Genomic DNA, 24,760 nt, shown 5'->3' on the forward strand with positions numbered 1-24,760 from the left:
CTCTGTGGCCAGGGGAGTTAATTTTTCTGATCCAGCCTTCAGAGTCCTTGAACTAGATGAGCACGGATACTAGACTAATGCTGAGGCTCCTTTCCAGCTTAGCAATATTCTCTATGAAAAAAAGAGATATGCTCTATGACCCCATATTGTTTGCAGTTATTTCTTTTCACCCTGATAAATTGTCTGCCTCTCTGCATACCCTTTCTTCTGTACCAGGCTCGCTTCCCTTCTCCTCTTCTCTCTTCTTTCTTCCTTCCACGGAAATATATATATATATATATTACTTAGACACATATTCAGGGCATGTGTTAGTGACACCATAGTCTGTAAAGCCGATGACAATGTGTAGGTAGGGGCAAACCAAATAAGGCGATGTTGGGAATGGAGAAATTAATGAAATGGTTCACTGGAATCAGACATTGAGATGCTATTTAGGAAGAAGGTAGGATCTTGTAATGGATACAACTCTACTATTGAAATTAGATACTATTTTTTAGATTCCAGAATTTTAAAAAGTCGTTGTAAGGCTGAGCACAGTAATGTACTGCTGTAGTCCAGGTATATAGGAGGCTGAGGCAAGAGGATTACTTGAGTCCAGAAATTTGGAGCCATCCTAGGCAATATAGATAGACCCTGTCTCTTTAAAAAAAAAAAAAAAAAAAAAACCCAGGTACGTTGGGCAGCAGCGGTGTGTCAGGCTTGGCCTTTCAAAAGTGAAGGCGATGCAGCTCCTGCACCCCAAGGCCCGCACCAGTGCGTGGGTACAACACCAACTGCTCAGTGATTCTCTGCACCTCTCATAAGCCTTTGGCACACTCTCAAGAATTGTAAAAACTGTTGGCATGAAATGGCTGTAAGTAGTAGAGTTTAATTAATATTATTTTGAGGTCAGAAGATTAAATTGATTGTCACAGTCGGCCACTGGGTCTGAGTTGGAAGAATCCAGTCTGAGTAGGAATCACATACCGCCAACTAGACAAAGAATGATGCCCGAGTGTAGTCAGGAGCCCAGGAAGAACGGCTCCATTTTTGACAGGCTGTATCCACAGGAAGCAGAGATAGGAAGTGTTAAGGATGCAGTGTTAGCTGGAGTCTTTGGGTGCAACTCCTGCTTTGTCAGAGACCCCTGAGCTTCTTACAAGGACAATTAAACCCCTTCATACTGTTGAGGGGGTTACAGCCAGCATCTGGCACTAAAGATGTACCTAATAAGCAGTAGTTACTATTATTTAGTAACATGATTATACATCTATCCCCAATAAGCAGGTTAGACAGTAGTGCCATGAAAATGTGTAGATATCGCCAGAGGAGTATGTGATGAGTGGGTGATCTATTTCAGGGCTTATAGTGTTAGTCATCACATAAATAGGAACCAGGTATTCCACTGGATCCACATTTAGGTCTCCTCATCAATCAGCCCGCTGTCATCAGGGTGCATGAGACCACTTGACCACGGGGATTTTTGCCTGGATTCACTGACCAGAAGTTCACAAAGTATGTCCTTTGCAGACTTTGGTCTTGGATTTTGGTCAGGTGTTTACGTTTTAAGGACCTGTTTCTCAGTCATTTTTAGGACAAGAACACAACACAAGTTTGTGTAAAGTTATAACAGGTCTTCCTAGAAAGATCCTCATCACCCATGCTGATTATCCTCGGAAGGGAGAGGAAGCATTGCAGACTTCTCTGAGCCGACTAGTAGGTCTGTGCGGTGTCCCAGCCGAAGGACTATAGTCTTCAGTCAACTGTGTGTGTGCGCTTCAGAGAATGGCGAGACCCTGGGCCTGTGTGTGATGTCTGACTTAGTCCCGTTTGTGTTGCTACAGCACAGGAATTTACCTCTCACGGTTCTGGAGTCTAGGAATCCCAAAGCCCAGCTGCCAGCTTTGATCCGGCAAGGCCCTTCTTGGTGCATCCTTGCAGGGGCGAAGACAAAAAGATGGGAGCTTAATGCTGGCAGAAGCCTCCCCTGAAGGCCTTCATCCCATTAAGGAGGGAGAGCCACCAAAGCCTAATCATCTCTCACAGCCCACCTCTTACTTGTGTCACATGGGCTTCGCCTGCAGTTAGGAGGGGCCCGTGCAAACCAGAGCAGTGTCCCAGAAATGGGTTTTTCTGGACTGGAGCACTACTCTGTCGAGCCTATTCAGAGTGAGGTGCCCCGGCGCTGACCTGGGTTCTGTGAAAGGTGACTAGGTAGAATCCGAGCGCAAGCCCTGCTGCGTCCCTCCCGCGGTTATTTATACCCCTCCTCTGGGAGCAGGAACTATACTTTAGCAACAACCAGGTACGAAGGTAGCGGGTTCCCTCTGGGTGCTTGATCTGGTGTTGAGCTGAGACTCAGGTCACTCTAGCGGGACCTAAAAGTAATTGCTTGTTCACCATTAGACCAGCCATCCGGCTTTAGGGGATTTGTGTGTAAATCTGCAGAGATTTCGCAGCAACCGTGGTACTTCGGTTGGAAGAATGGGAGGTTCTTCTGGGCAACTGTGTGCGACCCAAGTGTCCCCCTCGAGGTGCAAATACGCCCCAATCAGAACGAGTCCTCGGCTCTGCCGTGCCAGTGCTCTTGCTCTGTGTTACTTTTGTCCTTCTTTTTAAGAGAAATTAGCAGCACACACTGTTAAATGTTTCATATGGAAAAAGTACAGCGCTGCTTTCCAAACTTGGCATCAGTTTATTTGCGTTCAGTGGTTATGTAGTCCAGGCTGGCCTCCCATTCATCACCCTTCTGCCTCAGCCTCCCAAGTGCTAGGACTGTAAGTACATGCCCCCACACCCAGCTTTGCTGTCCCGATCTTTGTAAAATGGACAGGCACTGCATTTTTTCCTTCACCAGATGCCGGCCGCGTTGTCTCTTTTGCAAACTGCAAGCTACAAAGTAGGTGCACAGTGACTGGGAAGACAGATACATCCCCACAGGCAGATAGGAAATAACAATGTACATTGTCCTTTAATTGTAATTATGAGTAGTGTTGCAAGAGAAAAATCTAGGGAGCCCGAAGAACCAATAGCACTCATGATGAGAGTGATGGAGCTCGAAGCTATCCCAGCACCTGTGCCACTGCTCGTGTGAACTTGATGCCTGACCCCGGCAGTATTTCCATTGGGCAGATCAGGAAGCCAAGGAAACAGAGGTGAAGCTCTTTGTCTGTGGTGGTGTCATTAATAACACCTCTGAGCCTGGGCTTGAACTCCAGGTGGTCTGACCCCACTTCATCCGTGGGCACTGGCGTCCAAGGGGAAATGGCTTTTCACGTAGGTGTATGAGCATCGAGTGAGCTAGCCAGCACTTTCCCCGGCTCTGATGCTTTGAGGAGGGAAGCAACTAGGACAGAGGAGAACTGAGAAGAGGACTGATGTGCCTGGAGTCCAAGGAATGAGGAAAACGAGCAAAACATAGGGAAAGGTGGGCAGGAGCCAGCGAGGAAGGGCTTGATAGGTGGAAGGGCTGACTGCTGCTTTCTGATTGAGTTAGGTCGGCTCTGACACTGACTGCGCTCCTGTAGAGCAGGCCTTTCCAGGGCCTTTGCATCCCTGGTATGTGAAGACGTGGAGTGGTACTCTCCATAGCCAGCTGCGTTAGTTCAGATCGGTTTGATGTTGTGCATAAGGTATGTACAATAAAATATAGGGTGAATGTTTAAATTTTTAAAAATATATTACAATAATTGATGCCTTGCCATTACATTCCTTCGATCAACTCCCCCTCGCTTTGGACACACCTATCCCACCCTTCTTGCCCATTTCTTCTTTTTTTGTTTGTTTTTTTGTTTTTTTCTGGTACCGGGAATCGAACTCATGACCTTGCACTTGCCAGGCAGGCACTGTGCCACTGAGCTAAATCCCCTGCCCCCTTCTTGCCTATTTCTGAAACGGTTTTGAAAGTTCTGTTTGGTAAATGTCTTTATAAGGTGTGATAGGAATTAGGATGAATGCCGCTGGTGAGTGCCATCCCATGGAAAGACAGGCTCCTGAAAACATCACAGTGTTTCTCACCCGCTTATTCCCTGGATCTGGCACAGTGTGACTTCTGGCTCTTAACCAAAGCCAAAGTGACTGGGAAACGTAACCGTTTTTAATCAATTCAGGCCACCGAGGCAGCCAACACAGCACAACCACCGATGCTCATAAAAGAGGACGTCCAGGACCGCTTGAGAAAGTGGCATGATGGGATGAGTGTGTTCAAAGAACGGGGGAGTATTTGAGGGGAAATAATGGGAATGTGTCTTTTACTATAATACACTCTTAAATGTAAACTCTGACTGTGTTTTTCAATCACACCTCATGCCATATTTGAAGAGCCGCGGGTCTGGGAGATTTTATCTGTTTCATCCACCCGTCCCACAGATGTCTCTCCTGAGCCGAAGTGTCGTACACCTTTTTTGGAAGCCTGCAGAGCTGTATTTCCTTACAGGTTATGTGGCTGCCTGGTCCTGCAGCAGGTTGGGCAGTTAGTAATCACAGCTAACACCAAATGACAAGTCTGCACTGGATGCCTTCCACATGTCCTCCTACTGTAGTCCCAGCTCCGTGAGCTGCCGTCATCCACATTTATCCCAGTAAGACAGATTTAAAGGGGTTAAATGACTTGTCCAAGGTCCCACCAGCTAGTGGGAGTCCAGCCTTGCGCGTAGGTTTTCCTGGATGACGCAGCAAAAGCCCACACAGGGTTCCCTTGCTGCCTGGGACACTGCCCATTTTACGTGTGGAATAGCAATTCTGAGTTAATGATGGAACGGACTAGAAAACTTGGATTTTGCATTAAGTTTCATTCCCTAGGCCAACACTTGAATTTCACAGCAGGGCAGTGGGGACAGGGATGAAAGGAGGAAACAGAAGAGAAAGAACACCGAGGACCTTCACCCTGGGCTAACGCAGGTTACAGATTCACCATCCTGGGAAGATCCTTTACCAGCTCGCCAGCCACGTGCGGAACTGGTCACACAGGCACAGAGAGTCGGGTGGAAAAAGGAAGTGAGCAGACGCGTCTTTGCATGTCAGGCCAGAGAAGTTTGGAAGACAGAACTAAGGGGCAAAACAGAATCATTTTAACATTTACTGTGCCCAGACTGTGCTAGTCACTTATGTAGCCCCCATACAGCCTTATAAAGTTGTCACATTTTTTTTGACATTTGAGGTCATTTGTTTCTTTAAACAGCTTTATGGAGATATAACTGACCTACCATGCAGGTCGCCCAGTTAAACTGCATACTTCCCTGGTTTTTACTATGTTCACACTTTGTGTCCCCATTTCACAAGCGAGGACCAGAGCAAACGCCTCTGGGGGCTTCTCGCTCTTTTATTTTTTGCCCCACTCTGTCCATTCTCATGGTCAGGTAACCAGAGTCACCCTTGTAAGTGTCCCCAGATTTTCTCGCGAGACCCTCCGAGCTTCCGGTGGGTTTTGCAGTGCAGTGACGGGTTCCGTGGTGGCCACAGACTCTAGCAAGCCTCTGGAGCCACCCGAAAGGCTTCTGCACCCACAGGCTGCCGGATGCCACTCCGATTCTCTAATGCCCTCCGGGTGTAGCTGTTGCGGTCTAGGGTCTGCCTTCTGAGACCACTGAGGCCTCCTTGGCCCTCTGACCTCGTCTCCTGTCCTCACTCTCGGTGACCAGGCCCCAGCTGCATTTGCTGCCATTTTTTCTTTAAACTACGCATTCTCAATGGGCCACTCTACTCTCAAGGGCAATGAGAATTGGTTCTGAAAGGGCAAAGAAAAAAATCTTGAGACATTACAATAGTCCCTGGCCCTTCAAAGCTTAATCCTACACAAAAGATGGAGAAAGTATTGGTGCTATTACAATTTCAAGGGAAGAAACGGTGTGTGTATTTCAGGGGGTCTACAAAGTTGATTAAGAGTACAATAATGGGGGAAAAAGTCCTACAGTGTCTTAAACAAAGCAAGCACATTCCTGCCTCAGTGCCTTTGAACTTCTTGGGCCCTCAGTCTGAAATTTTCAGCTCTTTTTTTTTCAGTTCTTCCTAAGGCTCATTCCTCATTGTCATCACAGGTCAAATATTGCCTCCTCAAGTTGCCCTTCCCCGACCACTCTGTCTAAGGTGCCAACTCTCCCACAACACGTCACTCTGCCCCTGTTTGCATGACTGGAAATCATCCTCGTGTTGCTTGGTTTTCTTGTTACTTTTTTTGTCTCCTTCACTAGTACTAGTGAGTCTGGAGGAGGGATTGTTTGGACTCTTGTATGTCACTGTTGAATTGTTAGAGTCTATTATAAAGTCCAGGGCACAGGAAGTGCTTGATAAATATTTGTGAATATGTAAATAGATGCTAATAACATAGCTGATAAAGCGGCAGAGCTGAGATTTGAGCCCAGGGTTCCTTGGGTTTGTTGTCAGAAGCTACCAGCAGAAGAATGAGTTGCAGTTTACCGATGTCTCTGCTCCACCTGTGCGTCCTTTAACAGGCAGGGCAAAGGAGCAACGTTTTTTCCAAATTATTTCACCCCAGTCCCACCTCTTGGGAGAAAATACTCCTATGCTTGATCACAAGTAGGCATAAAGAGGACGGAGTAGGAAACCCCCACAATTTGAAGTGAGGTGTTCTGTGCTAAAGATTACGGTTTATAGCATCCTCCTATTTTATAAATGAGGAAACTGGGACTTGGAAAGCTTAATTCAGTGCCTGTTATGGTTTAGATTTCGAGTTCCCCAAAAGCCTCGCGAGTTCAGTGGTGGAGCTTTGGGGACATGATTGGATGGTGGCTTGCTATACTCGTCCCCTCACGTGCAGCCCCTGGAGGCATAGCCTGGAGGGTGTACCTCCCTCCTGCCTCTGCCCTTCTCTCTGCTTCCTGGCCAGTCGCCTCTGCTGGGCCACTCTGCAATGCTGTTCCTTCCTGTGTTAGAGCCAGGCAACTATGGGCTGAGACCTCTAAAAACCAGAATCCAAATAGTCCTCTCCTCCTTTTGCTTGTGAGTGTTGGGCATTTTCTCCCAGAGAGGAGAAAAGTGACTACAACATGGCCCCAGGTCACACCGCCACTGCTAAAAGAGGATGTGAAGCCAGCCTGTTACCTCTCTGCAGCCTCTCCTGGAGGCTGACACATCTGATTATAGTTCCATCAGTTTTAGTGTCCACCATACCTGACATCCAGAACCTTCTAGAACATTCCCATTACCTGAGAGCTCTCTTGGACATGAATGCAGAAGATTTGTTCTTTTTCAGTCTTGCGTCTGCCCTATCTTGGGAAAGTGGCAAGGTCACTTAAAATGACACAGTTCATGATCCATAAATAAAATAAAAATAAATTCTGGCCACTACAACTGTGGCATGAGATTTAGCCACCGGACGCTCACCTGCCGTAGGTGTGCAGTCAGTCTTTCATCCTGAAGAGCCTGGCACAAAGTAGATATTCAAAAAAATACCCATTCACTGAAGGCAAACAGAACAAAATAATGAATGAAGTCAACGTAATGAAATATGTTCACAGTTTGATGAATGTGGGGTATTTTATAATCAGCAGAAAGAAATGATAAAAATACAAGGTGGTGTTGAAAATTATGGTCGGTCTTTAGTACTAAAAAGTTTATTACATCAGAAGACACATTGCTATTAATCCGCTTTAGAATACTCTGTCTCCCTTTAAACACACTTACCCCATTGTCCTTATTGCTTTCTGAAGCAGCTCTAGCAGTCCTTTCTCAGGAGTGTTGGGTTACTCTGTCCTTGCCGCTTCCATGTCCTGAATCAATTCAAAATATTTACCTTTCATTGTCATTTTCGCTTTGGAGAATAGCAGAAGCCCCTGGGGCCAGATACGGTGAATAAGGTAGATGAGGACACACCATAGTGTTTTCTGAACCTGCCTTTCCATCCAGGGGCACGCAGCTGCAGCACCCACTGCATCGTATATCACACCTCATAAAGACCCTCACAAATGAGGACTTCCAGAACTGCTTCAGAAAATGACAAGAACAATGGGATAAGTATATTCAAAGAGAGAGGAAGTGTTTTGAGAGTTTAATGGCAATATATCTTACTGTACCAGATTTTTAACTTAAATATTTACTGTATATTTTGATCATAGCTCATAGAATGATGCCCAGGTACAGGGGGAAATATTCTTGGTTGCCCTGACGCAGTTGTAGTTCATAACCCTACCGCGTTTGCAGAGGGAGAGACACATGTGAATTTCCTTAGCCGCTGAGCAGAACTCAAATTGGCGGAAACACAAAAACAAAGACAGCCATGGAACAAAACGGAGAGTTTTACAAACATTTCTAATGATCTGCCAAAATATTCGTGGAAATCTGGAACGAGCAGAGCTTGTCTGACTCTCCAAGCCCATCTTTTCTTTGCCCACCTTTCATCCTTGTCATAGGAAGCACTTTCCTTGTTTAAATAAATCACTTTTCTGTGATAAAAGTCTTCCCTGCTCCAGTGCATGAAACCCTCCAGGACTCTAAAGGGGTGACAGTAGTTAGAATAATAGTTCCCAAGCCAGAAAAATCAGAGCTTTTTTTTTTTCCTCTGGGGCTGTTGTAAAATTCTCCAGTTTTTAAAAAAGTGCATTTATTTTCATTGACTTCAGTGTAATAAAAGGCCTTGGGGGCTGGCAGCTGAGCCATGGAGGCCTCTGTAAGCGAGAGAGAGCCCTGCACTTTCCCCAGAGCGCCCCAGGTCAGGAGAGCTGCCTCGCTTCATGATCTCACATTCCCAGCACAGAAGCCTTCCCACTGTAACAGGCACAAAAGGAAGCTTTGAGCCTTGGAGCTGGCTGATGAGGTGAGACTGAAAAATATGCTGAATGATTAGATCTTTTGTATTATAGAAAAAGACAGGGGCTGGAGATTTAGCTCAGCAGCGCAGTGCCTGCCTGGCAAGCGCAAGGTCGTGAGTTCTATTCCCGGCACTGGAAAAAAAAAAAAGACACATTGCCATTAATTCCCCTCAAAACACTCTCCCTCCCTGTGAGCACACTCATCCCATTGTTCTTGCCACTTTCTGAAGCAGTTCTGCAAGTCTTAATTTGTGAGTGTCTCGTTGCGTCTTGGCTGCCTCCATGTCCTGAACTGATTTAAAACCTTTACCTTTCGTGTCATTTTGCCTTTGGGGAAGAGCCACGAGTTTCACGTCGCTGATGCGGTGAATAAGGTGAGGGGACACACTGTAATTTTTTTTTTTTTTTACCAGACTGCCTGGCATTGGATGGCACTCAGCAGCAACACTCACCATAGTTTCGATCACACTGCACCAAGACACAAGAGAACGTTCAGAACTGCTTCAGAAGGTGGCAAGGATGATGGGATTAGTGTGTTTGAAGCAAGGGAGGGTATCTGAGAGGGATTAGTGGAGACCTGTCTTTTACTGTAGTAAATTTTATTTAAACATTCACTGTATATTTGATCACACCTCATATATGACAGTGTGTTTTAACTTTGCTGTTCAGCAAATACTCTTGGAAGGGGCGGGGACCATCCGGGAGTGCAGACTGAGGGAGCTTTCCGACTGGAAGTCTGTGCTCTGCGTAGCTCTGTGCCCTTAGAGAAGTCCCATCCCTTGCTTGGGCCTCAGTGGTCACTCTTGAAAAATGGGAGCATAACCTTTGTAATGCTCAGAGGAGGAAAAAGAGGTGAAAGTAATTCCAAAGTTTAGGCACCCCAGGCAAACAAGGTGACAGTGGGGCATCCAGACCAAGTTCAAATGTGGTTGTGCTACTTGCTTCTTTCTCTTCTTCGGGGTTCAAGGATAGAGTATAACGGCTCACCTCCCACCCGGCACTCAAATGTGGCCTTTGACAGTGTCTGATCCCAAGGAGTCTGCAGCAGTAGCTCAGCTTTGAGCTAATGAAAGTGTAATATTAGTAATAATTCTATCAAGGCTCCAATGAAATGTCTCTTGCACAGGGTCGCACAGGACCTGTAGACCACACTGGGGTTTATACCCAGACCTGTGCTTTGGCCGTCCCTATGCTTTAAAAGAATATTAATAACAGCTGCTCTTTCAGAACTGCTCATAGTACACTAGACAAAATTATCCCCATCTTACTGCAGCTACTTAGAGAGGTACGTGACTTGCCTGAAGTCACCAGCTAATTGAGACAAGGCCGGAATCAGACGTCATGCTGTCTGGACACCTGAGGGCTGAGCAGCCAGCCCCCCGCTCAGGTTATTCCCTGCCTAAATGTGATCAAAATTCCGAATTCTAAAATCCAGTCACTTTCAGGGGAAGTTTACACAATCCCACTGTCCAGGAAGACACTCTTCCTTCCCTCTCTCTTCCCAAACACTGCACCACAGAAGTGAACGTCAGCAACAGCACCAAGGCGGGCCACGGGGGAAAACATTTGGTTCCCTGGATACAGCCCAGTGCTGGGTGAGATTTCCTCTCACGAGTCCCTTCTGTGGGGGCAGAACGGAACTGAGGGTAGAAAAGAGCAGGAACTAAAGCGAGCAGAAACTTGCCGAGGGAGCAGAATGCTACTCGATCATTTCTGCTTGTGAATGAAAAAGCTGTAAACAGCTTCCACAGAGGCTTTAAGGTCACAGCAGCCCTTGTGAGCAGGAAAGAGATTGCAGAAGGAGAGCAGCACACAGCTGGAAATTCAGTGGCAAATGAGTCCAATGTCACACTGTGTACCTTGAATATATACAATACGTGTGTGGTGCTAGGGGTTGAACCCAGGGCCTTTGCACTGAGCTAGGGCCCCAGGCCCCTTTCTTAGTTTTATTTTTCATTGGATACAGGGTCTCACTAAGTTGCTAAGATTCCAGGCTGGGCTCAAACTTGTGATCCTACTACTCTCCCTGAAGCACTAGGATTGCAGGCATGCACCACTGCATCTGGTTACAATAATTTTTTAAAGAATATATAGGCAAAGGAATCACTAAGTTGCTCATGGGACTTGAACTGTAGAAATAGGTAGAAAAGTCCAAACTGAAATAGGAACTAGAAATAAAGGTAAATTTGTTCGTTCATTCATTCATTCATTTTGCGAATATTTACCATGGTCCGCAATGGGCTAGGCACCATTTTAGGTGCTCTCCGTAAATGAGCTGCACCCTTTTTGTAAAGGAACTTACATTCCAATGGGAAAAGAATGAGAAAAGCAGATGGTGCAGTGTTTGACAGGGGGGTTGGTGTCCTGGGTCAGGAGACCCTGATCTGTGGATTTACCCATAGTACAATGGTACAGGATAATGATCCGCTCCATTTTTCATGTTGACTTCTTTTGCCGAGCTCCATTTTTGGCATGCATAAGCACACATCCTGATTTTAAAGACAGCCAGAAATAAGCCCTTCTGAAGTTAAGAAAGCCAGCTGTAAACACAGTCTGGTGTTGAGGACTCTGAGTTTTCATCTTTTCTCGTGGTCTGCCTGTGGCCTCAGCACCCTCAAAAGTGCTCCGAACTTTACACTCTCCCCAGACATCCTCCTGCCCTTGAACTTTGTGAGTGGCACACCGCAGGTGTTTCACAGGGTGCTGACTTGTAGCATGTACCACTGTTTTTGGTTTAGACGCTCTCACCTCCACCAGTTAGCTGAGTTGGGGTAAGATGAGCAGTATCACCTTATTAGATTGTGTAGTTTCCATACCCACTCAGCAAACATGAATATCCTCAAGCGGAAAGATAATAATAAAGAGACAGCAGACTGATTGGAAAGGGAGGAGTTTTAGCTCCATTACTTTTGTTTTTCATGCATGTCTTTTTCAGTGAGTTTATACATGCACTTTGATGTTAATATCGGCTTTGTCTAACATTCTGCAGCTCAGTCTGCAGGAAGGACAAGGAGTTTCATGACTAAATGCTAAAAGCCTCTAAGTTGAGAGGAAATGTTTGATTTGCAGTGGTAGAAGAAGATCTAGATATCAAGAATTTTCTGGAAGGACTGTAAGGCTAAGCAAAATAAATCAGGCATGGAAAATTAAATATCACATGGTTTTTCTTATATGAAAAGCCTGAAGTGTAAATAATTTAAAGACCAAAATGAAAGATAAACAATGGGAAACAATGAAGTAGACCTTTTGCAATTGGGAAGGGGACCTAGGGATGGGTGGAAGGGGGGGAAGAGGAAAGGGGAAGTAAAAAAGGACTAAAATGAAACATGTCTATGTCACTTTTCTCGTTGCTGACACAAAATACCCAACACCCGTAGTTAAAGGAGGAAAGGTTTATTTTGGCCCACAGTTTGTAGAGGTTTCAGTCCATAATCAGCTGGCTTTAAGGCCGGGTGGCACATGGCAGAGGGGCATCGCAGAGGAGAAACAGTTCATGGCAGGCAGAAGGTAACAAAGTAGCAAGCAGCAAGTGACCACTGCAGCCCTCTTTCTATCTCTTAGGCTGGGTAGCACTCACACCCAGCGTGGGCCTTACCATTATCCATTCCCAGAACTATACCAAGGCTGTCAGTGGACTAATTTAGTATTCACACACTCTTGATCCCAGCATCACACACTTAATCTCAGAATCGCACATTCTCGATCCAGCCACCTCTGAAAAGCCCCACCTGTGATCGAATGAGGCTTTAGGGGGACCTCTAGACACAAACCATAAAAGCACCAATTCCCCACAGTGCATATAATCATCATGTCATGAGAACGTGTATGAACTTTTTTAAAAGGATTTTCTGGAAACTGCATGGTGAGTCATATCTGTCATCCCAGTTGGAAGCCTGAGTCTTAAAGATTGGGAGTTCAAGCTTAACCTGGATAACTGTGAGAGCCTATCTCCAAAAAAAAAAAGTGTTTTTTTTCCCAGTTGTGGATATAGCTCATGGTAGAGCACTTGCCTAGCATGCTCAAGCTCCTGGATTCCCTCCCAAGTACCTCAAAAAAGTCAGGGAAAAAAAGAATTGTTCTGTGTATTGAAAGTGTGTTTTTCTATTTTCACAATTTGGTAATGCTTTTCTAAATTTCCTTCTCAAATAGTACATTTCTACCAATCAGTTGTAGACAGGATAGGACTCTGGACCTGAGACAACCCTTTTTATTAGCTATAAACTCCCTACGTAATTTTCAGCCTCACCTTTCATGTGGATCACAAAGAACAGAGATTTGCAAAGCATAAATCAGAGATTCAAAATGGATTGATAGGGAAGGGTAACAGGAAAGCTGACGGTAGGTATGTCCTCCAAAATTAGTATGAAGTTGCTCTGGGCTTTCTGATTAAGACTGTTAGCTTTTAAGTTTCCAGAGCAGTATATGTAATCTGTGGTGGCTCAGAGTGAGGGCTTCTAAATGCGTCGTACAGTTCGTAAACAGGACCCAGAGTATCTTTAAATTATGACTACTGCAGTTTACTTTAGAAATGCCTTCCCCTGATTTTCCTGTGTCTTTACTTTCAAGTTTTTGAAAGATGCAGTACTTCTGTTCATCTTTATAGGCCGTTTTTCACAGGAAAAGAGAAAACGGGCAGTTGGCACAGCAAAAAATTTCCAGACCACAGGGTGTCTGCTACTTACATAATCACCGAAGACAAAGTTTCCATTTTCTCCAAGTTGACCAGAGAACTTCATTTCTCCTTAACCTGAACTGCAGATAAAAATGAAAATCTCCCCCTTCTAAACACATGCCCACACGCACACACATGCCCACACGCGCACACACACACATGCACACACGCACACACACACGTTAGCTCTCAGCTTTTCTTGGTTACACTACTTCTGGGACTTTTCCTGTTTACACTATTTGTGCCTCTGGTTTTTTTGTGTTTTGTTTTTGGACTTGACACTGTACCATGCTGTCTAAAAATACAGGCTAACAATTGGCTTTCAGTAAAGAGGATTTTTTTTTCCTGGAGAAGAAACAATAAAAATATTCCGCATGATTTTGTAAAAATAAACATTTGACGGTCTCCTGTTAGTTGCCTGCTATGAGTTGCTAATTTAAAAAGTACAGTTAGAATATTTGTAAAAAGAATCTTGGTTCTAACTGCCATTCCCTCCAGGACATTACAGCCCTGCTTTTTACCTCTTCTGATGCCCAGTGAGTTTCTTGTTGCGCTTAGCTCTACTGGATTACCTGTCAGACCTCAGGCAAGTTATTCTCAACTGCCCAGAGGCTCAGATTCATCAGTGGAAAGCAAGAGGTGAAAACTTATTTGATCGGGTGGGAATGAGAACTCAGTGGATACAATGCATGTAGATGCACATAATACAGACAAAGCCATCTGCACATATTAATGTTCATTTGGCGTTGGTGAGGACAAAGGTGGCCTGGGCCAAGGCACACCTGGTCCTGATCAGACGAGAAGCAAGTGGTGGGGCTGGGGATTTAGCTCAGCGGCAAAGCGCCTGCCTGGCAAGCACAAGGTCGTGAGTTCGGTTCCCGGTACTGGAGAAAAACCAAAACCAAAAAAAAAAAAAGAAGCAAGTGGTATCATTCCCATTTCCCAGAGTGGGGCACATGGATGGGCATGTCTGCATGATTATTCTGGGTTAGTCTGTTGATTATCCCTGGGAATTTAGGATGGAATTAAACCCTGATTACTATCTCCACGGTGTATCTGGTAGGATGATTTTCAACTTAAATGTGACAGGCAGCTTGGCATCTTAATAATCCAGAAAAACTTTCTCACAGAAAAATAACCATTTCATCAACTTAACCATTTGGGGTAAACAGAATCATACCCAACAACTTGCAAATCATCTGCAGGATTAATAGAACACACAGCACAAGGATAAGGGTGAAGTGGGTAATGTATGTCAGGTGCTCAATGCAGACCCTCACCTCTGAGCTATGCATAATAACTAGGGTAGTACTGGCAATATGGTTATCATAGGTGCCTTTGAGGTAGATTTTAGGTTCAACTTGCTTTAATACAAGCAATAAAGCTGTGTGAGAGGGGGTGGAAGTGTGGTTTTGTGACAGAGCATGTGCTTAGCATGCACAAGGCCCTGAGTTCACTCCCCAGTATCAAAGGAAAAGTTTAAAAAGTTAGATGAGGTTAATTCCTATCCTTCCCATTTCGCAGGGCCAGATTAAGAATAACACCATGATGTTCAAGCCATATTCTCAGATATAGATGGCAGAGTTGGGATGCATCCCAAGATTTCTGATTCTAAATCCTGGACGCCTCTCCTGGATACCACCATGGTGTGTCCTGATGACCTTCAGCTCCAGACATAAAAAGTTGTTTGTTTCTTTCTTCTTTAAACTGAGTTTTTCTTCTCACCAGCCTTGAGATCAGACTATAATCCCATAACGGCTATTCTACCAGAACATCCTCCACAGAGAATGTCTGCCCGAAGCTGGCTGGAATTGCCTGCCAGGTTGATACTAGAGCTGTGGAAATGTCTTTCCAGTGCCTTGGCAACCTTTCTTCTTCACTTTCCTCCAACTTCTACCAGGCAGAAAGGAGTCTGCGGTCGAATGCTTCTGTTCCCCAAACAGGGTTAGCTCCAGTCCACTGGGAGCCAATTGTCACGAGCCATGGGCCCGTGAAGTTCTTCCCAGCAGTACCCTTATTTCCTCTGCTTTCTGTCTAAGGAAAAGTGATATTTGTTCAAAACTGAGTTCAGAGCCCTTACTATTATCTGAAAATATCTTATTTAATGTTCACTGTTTCACTTCTACAGCAGTTGTTCTCCAAAGGGGTGATTTTGTCCCACAGGGACACTTGGCAATTTTTGGAGATCTGTTTGGTGTCACAGTGGTGTCCTGGCCTCCAGTCAATAGCAGGCTGCTTAGGACTCTAGAGTGTACAGAACAGCAAAGAATTATCCAGTTGCAAGTGTTTGTAAGCTTGAGGCTGGGGGCCTAGGACCAGCTGCAGAGACGGGGGCCTGTCGGTCTCGCCTGCTGATCTGTGTTAGCACCAACAGCGCAGCTTTCATGTAGGAAGTGCCCAGTCAGTACTGATTGAGTGAAGGACTGAGCACATGACTCCGAGCCTCACCCCACTGAATGAGCTGCTTGAGGTTCTAGGCTATAGCGTAAGCCCAGATCAACATGGAGTCAGGCTCAGCGGGCCATACACCTGACAAAGGGCACCCTGCACCGCATGGGTTCACATCAGCATGGCTGAGCCGAGGGAGCAGCCCAAGGGTGGGCTTAATCCCATCCTGACTGCTCGGTGACACCCCGGCAAGCACAGACACTGCTCCTAGGAGCTGCCTGTGTGTCTTTAGGGCAGTGCCAGGAAATGGCCAGGCGATGGTCACTGCAAAAACCTTGATTCTCTTTTTTTCAATCAGATTTTATTGGCACATTTTAGATATACATACTGATCACATTCATCATAGGGAATCTGTAGCTGTACATGATATAACATTTTTTTTCCATTCCCCTTTCCTTCCTTCAACCCCTCCTCCCCTCCCTGTTTACAAAAGCTTTGTTTCCATGTTTTCCTTCTTTTCTCATTTTTTTTACTTTTCCTTTCTTTCTTTTCCTCCTCCCCTCTCTCTTGTTCCCTTCCCCATTTGAACATTTTTTTCCTATTTCACAATACCTATGATACATTTTGGTCTTTATTTACACTTTCAGTTTCTCATACCAGAGAACAAATGTGGTATTTACACATGTGAGTCTGATTTATTTCACTTAAGAGCATGGTCTCAAGGTGCATCCATTTCCCTAGAAATGTCTCAAGTGTATCCTTCTTTATGACAGCAGAATAGCACTGCATGTATAAAAAAAAAAAAAAAAAAAAAACACATCTTCTTTATCCATTCACCAGTTGATGGGCATTTGAGTTATTTCCAAGATTTAGCTATTGCAAACTGTGTGGCTATAAACACAGGTGTGCGTATATCTCTATGGTATGTTTTAATTCTTTTGGGAAGATACCCAGGAGGGGAATGACTGGGTTAAATGGAAACTCTAGTCCAAGAACAAAAACTTCAATTCTTTTCTGGTGCTGTTTCCAGAGAGTGGCCAGAACCAGCCCAGGGTGGCCTGGGTGAATCTAGACAATCTTTTCCTGAACAGCGTTATAGTTTGCAGTGAAGACGCTAGAGAATGATCAAAATAAATAGTGAATATTTAAATTTCACATATTTATTATAGTAAAAGACACATTGTTACTAGTCCTCCTCAAAACACCTGCCCTCATTTGAACACACATATCCTATTGTTCTTGCCACTTTCTGAAACAGTTCTGGAAGTCTTATTTCATAAGCGTCTACAAGAGACGGTGAAAAGTACTGTGAATGTTGCTGTCAAGTGCCGTGTGATGGAAAGGTAGGTTTGTGAAAACGTGATACGTTCCTACCCACCTTTTTCACAGTATCTGGCACTGTGGAATTTCTGCTTCTTCCCCCAAGTCCAAATGACTGCAGAGGTAAATATTTTGGATTAGTTCAGGTCATCGAGTCAGCCATGACAGCACAGCTAAAGATAAGAAAGAGGACTTCCAAAACATGGCAAGAATGATGGAATAAGTGTGTTCGACATGTGTGTGTGTGTGTGTGTGTGTGTAGGAGGGGTAACTTAAAGGGGGTTGATGGCAATGTGTCTTTTAGTGTAATATTTTTTATCACACTTCCCATATCAGATACCCAAGCTAGGCTGGATTTAATATATAAGATGTATTGTAAGATACTCTGTACCAGAAGTCATGTGATACAGCACAGCGTCTGGGGTCAGAACACCTTGGTTTACATCCAGCTCTGCCTCTTCCTAGCTTGTGGGGTGATCTTGTGGGGGGAGGTTAGCCATTCACCTTAATTGAGCCTCAGTTTTCTCATTCCAGAAATGGAATCCCTCTTACAGGGTTGGCTTATATAAGTAAAGGAAAGGATTTGGGATGATGCCTGGCACGTGGTCGGCAGCCATTTTGTCACCGTCTTTCTCTCAGCCAGTGACTCAGGGGCTCAATTCCTCTTTGGCATACTGACTTCTCACCTTTTTCCTCATTCCTCCCCCACCCACTTACCCATTTTCCTTTCTTTCTTTGTCTCTTCTGCTCTCAGCCTGTTTCCTTCAACTCCAGTGAATAGGAAGGAGTGTAAGGGAGGAGCCTCTCTGGTTCCTCCAGAATGTCTCATGCTGCTTCGGTCCAATTAATGGAACCTGAGATTCTAACTTAGCTTGTAGCAATACTATCCGGAACAACTTAACCTGGTCACACCTCAGTTTTGCCACCTGTAAAATAAATAGTCACACTTCCTGCCTCAGGGGATGGGTACAGAAGGGAAGAAGAGCTTGCGCGCTGGAAGTGCTCCACCCTTGCATGACCCAGAGTGAGCACCCAACGCCAGTGTGCAGTTATGCTGAGGGGCAGGCAGCATCTTGAAGACGGGAATCGCAGCTGACTGTCTGCAGACCTCTGTGTCAGCTCAGGCCATTCAATAGCTCATCCTCCGGTCACCACCCAGAGGCGATATAAAAGGGCCCTGTTCAACCGAGGCTGACATCATTTGGGTGAAACATAAAACTTCATCCACTCAATAGATCCAAAGTAAGGACGTCCCAGATACATCCGTCTCACTCTCTGGTTCCTCCAGAATGTCTCATCTGATGAGGAATTTAATAGCTCACCTTGTTTTCTGGGTGGAAAGCTTGATTCTTATGTGTGAGTTTTTCTGGGCCAAGGCTTAGGGGTTGTTTGGCTTCTACTGTCTTTGTAAGTCACTTGGGACTGTATTACAGGGTGAACTGTGTCTAGCTTCTGAACAGTGAAGGCATTACGTCCTTTGCTTGAAACATGTCTTAGACTCTGTTCTCTCTGCCCGTGAAGCCTTGGGACATAGCAGGGAGAAAAGCTTATCAAGGCTTCTGTCCCGTGGAACTTACATTCTTGTAGGGCAAGACAGGCAGACCAACAAGGAAAGCAGAAATGTAAGTTCTACACGAAGCAGAGAAGCATTTGTGACAGTGAGGTCAGCTTCTCCCTATGTGAGGACAGGAACAGTGCCCTTGAGGGAGGGAGTGATATGATTTCAAACCAGAAAGAAGTGAAAGAACCCAGCATGCCTCTGTCTGGGGCCAGGCATTCCGGACAGAGGGAGCAGCACATGTGTAGCCCCAGGCTGGCCTCAGGCTTCATCATGAGGAAGAGGAGGAGCCCGGTGTGACTGCTGTTTTAGAGACAGGACAGCTGAGATAGATGGGGTCTGATCAGAAAATATAACGACTATTTAAATTAAAAATATTAGCACACCTCAACATAATTCCCTCCCTTTGAACACACTTACCCCATTATTCCTGACACTTTCAGAAGCACTTCTGGAAGCCTTCTTTCATGAGGGTCTTTAATTGCCCTGTTGTGGCTGTTCCCATGTCCTCAGTTGATTCAAAACATTCACCTGTCATGGTCATTTTGACTTAGGGAAAGAGTAAGAGGTCACCTGGTGCCAAATATAGTGGACAAGATAGATGAGGACACACTGTGATGTCGTTGTCAACCTGCCTTTCCATTGGATGGCCCTCGGCAGAAGCAGTCACTGTTCTTTTCACTCATTGTATTTTCTAATCACACCTCATAAAGACACTCAGGAAAGAGGACTTGCAGAGCTGCTGCAGAAAGTGGCAAGCAGGGGATTAATGGCAATGCATCTCTTATTATAATACGTTTTTAAAATTTTTATCACTCCTTGGAAATGAAATAAGAGATTTTAATCAGAATAGCAAGGCAGCTGCCTGCACACTCACTGTGTTCCTGGAGAAGTGCTCAGATGATTCCAGGTAGAACAGTGAAGGAATATGACTATGCTTTCAAGACAGCATTCCCTGGCACACGGTGGTCGGATCGTCCTGGAGCTCCCTGGGAAGTGGGCAGCCTGGATGGAAAGCTGGCTTTGTATACACTTGAACTTAGCGCTTGGTAAAGGGGGGTCCACTCCACAGAGCCGTTTTTATGAGGTAGCACTTCTAGTGCTAAGCTGCAGGAGTGTGGAGGCTGGGGGACAAAATGCTTGTTGCATCCTTCCCAAATTTTCACAGTGCTCTTCCAAAGCAAAGCTGAAGGTGACTGGGGGGTTGGTCTTTCTTGAGTTCTTATGTCCCACTGCTTTTCATCTGGCCTGGTTCTTAGGGATGGTCCAGTGCCCCCCTGCCTGGAAAGGACCCTTGGTTTCTCCCCAACCCTCTGTCCTTGCTCACCTCCTAAGTCAAGTCATGGGATTGGGGGCAGGGGCCGGGCTGGGGTGTGTTCTCCTACATATTTGAACCCTACGGTAACCGGCTGCTGCAGCTGGGCACTCTCTGAACTAAAAGTCAGGCCTATAGTCGCTTTCACTTCCTTGTAGATCTTCCTCATTTGAACACGGACCAGCTGACAAGGTCTTGCCACCAGCCGCCCGGCCGGGTGAGGACGAAGGGCTCTTATCAGCTGGGAAACAAGCGCAGGGCAGCCACAGACTGAGGTGGGAATTCCAATCTGACCTCGCAGTTCTAACCCCTGAGTCCCTGGGGCCGCAGTGGGTGGAGAGTGGGTATGGAGTGTGGTGACTGCAAGCAGAGCATTGTTTAAATGTGTGTCTTTTTTAACTGCCGGAGAGGCCTTGCTGCTATTAGCTGCCTATGGGTGGGAAGTCAGTCCTGAAGCTACACCCCCCAGGCTCGGTGAGATCCAAAAGTGATTCTGTATTTATCAGTAATCATAGTGCTCCATGTACAGGTCCCCAAAATAAAACCCTGGTTGTTAAAATTAGAAGATACAGCATTGGTGGGGGGCATGTTTTAAAGCAAATAAGAAATGACTACTTTGGTGGGGTTCCTTTTTCCTTCCTTATTGTCATTACAATATTTGTTAAAAGTTAAAAAGTGACCTGTTGAAAAAAAGTTTATTTGAGTAAGATGATACTTGTTAGCTAAGGATGTCGGGCACGTGGGCAGGTTATTTGCACCCAGGCCTGGGAGCCACCGCTGCGTTCCCGTCCCAGAGCCGGTGCGAACTTGCTGTGCGGCTTGGATTGTACCTGTTCCTAAGCTTCCCCACATCGCAAATGAGAGGCCGTTGATAGATGCTGTCTATGATTCTTTCTGTGTATAAGTCCCACAGTTCTATTTGTAGTAAAGTTGTTTTTCTTTGGAAGTGAAGTGAATTTTGTGCCTGCGTCTTGATACTTCCTTTCCCCTCTCCTACCGGCTCGTGTAACCCAGGGACATGGGCCACTCGGGAAGGCTTTCCCATGGTCTGGCACTGTGCTCTGGGCCGCACCAGTGTATCTCTGTACAGTGATCACCTGGGGCTTTGGGTTCGGGTTTATTTGTTCTGTTTTATTTTGTTTTTGTGTTTCTGAGGCAAGGTCTCACTATGTAATGCAGTCTGGCCTTGAACTTGCATATGTAGTGTAGGCTGGCCTCAAACCCATGGTGATTCTCCGGCCTCAGCCTTCGGAGTGCTGGGATCACAGGGGTGCACCACCACGCCCGGCTTGGGTTGGGGCTTGGCTCCACCGTTTACAAATCCTGTTATTTATCGCCTCATGTCAGTGTATAGTTTATCCCATAATACTGGAGTGAAGAGAATACTGAGCTTGGGGAGCCCCCTGAGGACTAAGTGTGAAAGGGCTGGGCTCCATACCCGGATGTTGGAAGGTGCCTCTGAGGGACAGAACTAGGCTTATTAAGATGCCCTTGCTGGTGCCGGGCATACAGAAGGCTCAAAGGAACCAATGGTCCCATCTGTTCATTTCCCCTCCATTCGCTCTGGGGAATGTTTCTGCCACATGTTTATTAACAGATTTTCCACTGTCACTTGTGTCTTCTTTAAAATGGGTTAGTGGAGCCTGGCATGGTGGCTTACGCCTGTAATCCCAGCACTCGGAGGCTGAGACAGGAGGATGACCATGCGCTCCGGGCCAGCCAGGGCTACATAGCAAGTTCAAGACCAGCCTGAACTATAGAGTGAGACCCTGTCTCAAAAAAAACAGAAGAAAACCAAAACCCAAATAAACTGGATTACTGATAATCTTTTCATTTAAAATTTTTTTAAAAACTGGGAGCATGTGCAGATTCCAGAAGAGTTTAACCGTTTGTCAACTTCTAAACAAATAGAGACCTCAAAAGTGATGTATTTCATTCCCAGCATATCCTTTAAAGGCTGTTAAGACGTGTGTGTGTGTGTGTGTGTGTGTGTGTGGCATATCCTTTAAAGGCTGTTAAGACGTGTGTGTGTGTGTGTGTGTGTGTGTGGCAGTACTGGAGGGTTGAATCAATACCTTGTGCACGTTAGGCAAGCCGTCTACCACTGAGCTATCTTTCCTGCCCTTTTATTTTTTATTTTGAGACAAAGTCTTGGTAAATTGCCCAGGCTGGCTTTGAACTCACCATCCTCCTGCCTCTGCCTCCTGAGTAGCTGGGATTACGGGTATGAGCCGCCATGTCCAGATGCTAGACGTTCTTATGAGACTCGGAGTGGTTAGGTAACTTGCGCAAGGTAACATAGCTAAGAAGAGATGAAATATGACATTGAGCCAGAGCTCTACTGGCTTAGAACTCCATGCAAGTTACACCACCTCTCAGGCCTCAGTTTCCTGTGCTTACAATGGGTCCACAGGTTAAGGAGCACCAAGCGCCATGCCCTTTGCCCGTGGCACCGTCGTGCCTCTGTGGTGTGCTTGTGTCTCTCCTCTGGTACCACATGAACTGACTGAATCCACTTGCTCATTCAGACCACCGCACTCCCAGGTCCAGGCACGTAATACGCTTGCGTGAACCAGAGCCTAGACCCCTGGTCTAAAGAGGAAGCTGCTCAGCCGCACTCAGGAGGAAATCAAGCCCAGTGTTTCCAGATCTTATCTTTAGTCAAAAGAAGCTCTCCATTGGGTGAGGTAGTACACACCCACAATCCCAGCACTATGGGAAGCTGAGGCAGGAGGATGGCAAATTGGAGCCCAGCCTAGGCAATTTAGCAATTTAGCGAGACCCTGTCTCAAAATAAAAAAATAAGGGCTAGGGGTGTAGCTCATTGCAAAGGCCCTGAGGGGAGAAACAAAAAAGAAGCTCTTTTATTAGGTGTCATTTCTGGATTTCTTATATTATCAACTACAATTTATTCATGAGCATCTTTGATGAACAAAATACATCTACCACTTTTAACCTCTGATTTACGTAAGAGACAAAGGCAGGTCTTTCTGTTGCTATGACAATGAAATCTGCCCCTGACCTCCCAGAGACCCATCCTCACACAGAGGAAGGGGCGTGGTGAGTGCTGAGCCACGGTGGGCACACTGCTGCCCACTGCCGGGCATCTGGCCTCCGCACGGAGCCCTTCCTGCTCTGAATCACATCTTGAGTACAGATGTTGGTTCACAGCCCTTTCCAGGTGTCAGCCCGTCACGGTATTTGTGTAGTTGTTCCCGGCAGAACCCGTGATCACAGGTAGACAGTTCTCCTCACTAGTGGCATCGTTTGGCCAGGCTGTCCTTTGGAAGGCTTGTGCTTCAGTTTTGCTATAGAAACCCTTGGTATCTTATGAAGATGCGCTTGCTTACAAAAAGTGGAATCCAGCTCAGGTTGGATTAAGAGAGAAGCAAATGGATTGTTCTAGGAATTCAGGCTGTTTCATCGAACTCAGAGACAAGAATCTGGCTGGGCCAGTAGACCCAATGAGACGTGACTAAGAAGACATTAGGAGTCCTGTCAGTAGCTATTCAGCCTTTCTTCACAGCCGCTCGATTTTTCATGCCTCCTTCTAGCTGCTTACTTGTCTCTCTCATTCTTGCTGCAGAGTTTTCTCCACACACAGCACGCAGAGGATGCCCCACACTACTGGGTTTTCATCTTGTCAGACTCAATTCCAGATTCCCTGACTAAAATCTGATTGGCTGACTTGAATCAGGTGTCTATTCTTGGTCCAATCAGCTGAGGCCACAGGAGGAGTCCGATTGCAAAAACATGGCCACCATTGCCTTTGTTTGTAATGAGATCTTAGATAAATCAATAAAGGCATTTATTGTTTAATAGGTGATAGTAAGATTATGCTGGCAAAAGGAATGCTGATTACTTGGAGGGAGGGCCAAAAGAAAATGTGAAGGCAAAAAAAGATAACTGTTGAAGTCAAGAAATAAACGTACTTGGATTATGGGACAACAGTGTGGCTTGAATTATGACACTGTCTTTGGTGAATTCATATTTTTACATTGTTTAAGCATGATTTTATCATATTTTTCTGTAGGGTAAGCACTTGGAGTTAACTTTTGTGGGTTGTTTTACAAAAGAAGTAGAATGATATAAACTGACAGCATTTATTTCCCTCTTTTTTCCTCCTATAATATAGACAATTAGAAGAAAAAGTGGCTTCTTTGTGGGGAGTGGTTTGAGACAGGGTCTCACTGTGTAGTTCAGCCTGGCCTTGAACTCACTATGTAGCCCAGGCTGGGCTCGAACTCATGGCGATCTTCCTGCCTCAGCCTCGCAAGTACTGGGATTACAGGCATAAGCCACCATACCTGGCAAAAGGATGGCTTCTTTCTTTTCTTACTTTTCCTTTTCTTTCTTGTGGTGCTGGGAATTCAACTCAGGGCCTCACACACATCTTTAGCCACTGAACAATACCTCCCACTCCCTAATTCAAATTTAACTTGTTTTTTTTCTATCCCCTGTAACTTTGAATAGATAACACTGAAATCTGTACCTTGATTTACTAGTCTGTAAAATGTGGATATTTTCTTGTCATTGCTTTTCTTAAAAGGAGCTTTAATGAGATAATATATGTAAATTGCCTAGTTTAGTTCCTAGAACTTCCAAAGGTTCATTCCTTCCCCTTTCCTGCTCACGGTGTGTGTTTGACCTTGCCATTGCAGAATTAAAGAAATAATCTGTGGCCACGGGACAAAGTAAACTTGCCCTTACTTAGCATTACTTCGGTAGTTCTCATGGGCCACACCTATGTGATATTACCAAGG

The 24,760-nt window shown here is 45.5% G+C and overlaps 1 protein-coding gene and 1 long non-coding RNA gene across 5 annotated transcripts in view; one reads left to right on the plus strand and one right to left on the minus strand.

The window, feature by feature from the left end:
- Frmd4b (FERM domain containing 4B) overlaps positions 1-24,760 on the plus strand; it is a 246,277-nt gene that overhangs the window by 91,625 nt on the left and 129,892 nt on the right. Inside the window, exon 1 of one of the 4 annotated variants that reach the window (XM_005383805.2) lies at positions 20,177-20,272. The exons of the other annotated variants lie outside the window; for them this stretch is intronic. The gene's annotated coding sequence lies outside the window, so the exon portion shown is untranslated. Of the gene's footprint in view, positions 1-20,176; positions 20,273-24,760 lie in introns of those variants that run through there. 4 annotated transcript variants of the gene reach the window in all.
- Positions 5,284-19,698, minus strand: LOC106148428. Its single transcript, XR_001233855.1, has 4 exons — positions 19,560-19,698; positions 7,321-7,396; positions 7,143-7,206; positions 5,284-5,704 (listed from the first exon to the last, which is right to left on the minus strand). It is a non-coding gene; the product is annotated as an uncharacterized LOC106148428 (long non-coding RNA).

This window comes from Chinchilla lanigera, unplaced genomic scaffold (genome assembly GCF_000276665.1).
Source record: "Chinchilla lanigera isolate Chin_1 unplaced genomic scaffold, ChiLan1.0 scaffold00020, whole genome shotgun sequence".
Lineage (NCBI taxonomy): Eukaryota > Metazoa > Chordata > Mammalia > Rodentia > Chinchillidae > Chinchilla > Chinchilla lanigera.